Raw genomic sequence first — 2,146 nt, forward strand, 5'->3', positions numbered from 1 at the left:
TTCTCCAGATCTATTACTGACTAAATGACTTCTACCCAAATCCTTGTCTTCTGGCCAGCTTTGGAGGAAACCCAGGCTAAAGAATATGTGTAAGGCATTCTGAATAGATAAAACAGAATAGAATCACGAATGTGGGAATGGCCATGTGCATGTGGGCATGAGGAAAGAGGAGCGAGCCAGCCGGGCTGGACCAGATCACAGGCTGTTGAGTGGCAAGGGTGTCATTGGGAAGGGCCCTATCATACAATGCCCAAGAGCTGAGGCTTTATTCTGAGGTAGAAAGGGGAAGCAGGTCACAGCAGGGGAAGGACACAGTTCCCTACTGCCACCACTTGTGAACAATAGCCTGTGCCCTCCTTCTTGCTCTGCTCTCTGGGACTAAGGCAGGTCCCACTGTTGGCAAATAAATCCTCCTCGTGTCCTTCACCCTCCTTCATGGAAATATTGGCACGTAGATTAGTTTCTTTCTCCTACATCTCTATCTCCTCCCTTTGGATTTCTTCCCAGCCAGTGAAATTACCTGTTGTCACCCAAATGTGTAGGAGGTTTCTCTGGGCTCAGAGCTGAAGGAGGATTCAGGTCAGGGAGACCAGATGGAGGGGTGAAAGGTATTGGGAGCTTCAGAGAGCCAAGGCTGTCTAAGAATAGGTCCATGGGCAGAGGTGGGGAGAGACGAGGGGGCATGTAGAAATGCTCCTGGGGGTGGTGGTGGAGGCGAACAGTCAAAACTGAACAGTCCCCTTCATGGCTAGCTGGCCCACCCCCATACAGACCAAGCCTCTCCAGGGTTGGTCCACATGCTGGCTCCCACTGCCGAGGAAGGAGTAGGACCTGGGGGGAGCCCAGAGGGACCAACAAGCTACCTGAAGGACACACTGGCAAATAGACTACATTGCTCAGGATTCCTTTTTGGAAATGATAAACTGACTTTAACTTAAATAAGTAGAAAAGGGACTTGATAGAAAACCCCAGAGTAGCTCACCACATCTATCAGAGAATGAAGATCAGATCAATGGGCAAGAACCATGGGCAGAACTGCCTTCAAGATCATACCACAGGGAGACACTTGTTGGTCTTGGCTGGCACTGCTGCGCGCTGGACACCAACCTGGCACTGCTGTGAGCTCTGCCCCAGGCATCACATGCCAAGTCATTAAAGCCACCATGGTGAATCATGAGATGCCCTCTCTTCTTTTTGTGACTGGCTCCAAATCCAAGACTCAAGGCAGAAGCATCTGCCTGGCCAAGCATATGTCATAGGCCTGTAACCTGCCCATGATCAAAGTAAGCAAGTATCATACAGAATCTGAGTCCTCCACCTGTGTAAGGAAGGACAATGCTGGGCAGCCAAGACAGGTTGCCCAGCACAGTCCACCCCTTTGACTGACCAACACACTTGATTGGTGACCTCATTTCCAAACTCAAACTCCTGAGTGATGACCATGTCCCTTCTGCTTGTTATGGTCCCATCTCAACATACAGAACTTATAATGAAATTGTAAAGTTTACGAGTTAGCATCTCAAAAGCTCATGAATCATCCCAATCACATCAATTGGAGAAAGTAAGAGGAAAGAAAAGTTAGGGCCCCTGAATGGCTCAGTGGTTGAGTGTCTGCCTTTGGCTCAGATCGCGATCCCAGGGTCCTGGGATCGAGCCTACTTCTCTCCCTGCCTGTGTCTCTGCCTCTGTGTGTGTGTCTCTCATGAGTAAATAAACAAAATCTTTTTTAAAAGACAAAAGTAAAGAAGAGTAAATCTATACAAATATTTATGTGACCTAACCAAGGAAAGACATGCAAATACAACCTTATCCTCATTCCAGCAACTGACCATGAAGCCATAGCTGCTGCCTGTGATTCCCACTTTCCCTTCCCTGCTGCAGTCCCTGCACTCTCAGCCAGCTTGGAGGAAGGTTCTTGACCTCACCCCTGGGTAACCCAAGTCCCTAGGGTCTTCCACTAAATTTCACCATAGGATGTGGAAGTACTAGGAGGTCCTCTAGGTTCCATCCATTCTCCTGACCACCTTCACTGTGTGGCCACCATTGAGTCAAACACCAAAAGCAATACGTACCATAAGCCATGAATATCACGGTGAGTAGACCAGATGTCATCTGGGGCTGCCCTGTGCTCTGAGATCTAATTAAC

This window comes from Nyctereutes procyonoides, unplaced genomic scaffold (genome assembly GCF_905146905.1).
Source record: "Nyctereutes procyonoides isolate TBG_1078 unplaced genomic scaffold, NYPRO_anot_genome, whole genome shotgun sequence".
NCBI lineage: Eukaryota > Metazoa > Chordata > Mammalia > Carnivora > Canidae > Nyctereutes > Nyctereutes procyonoides.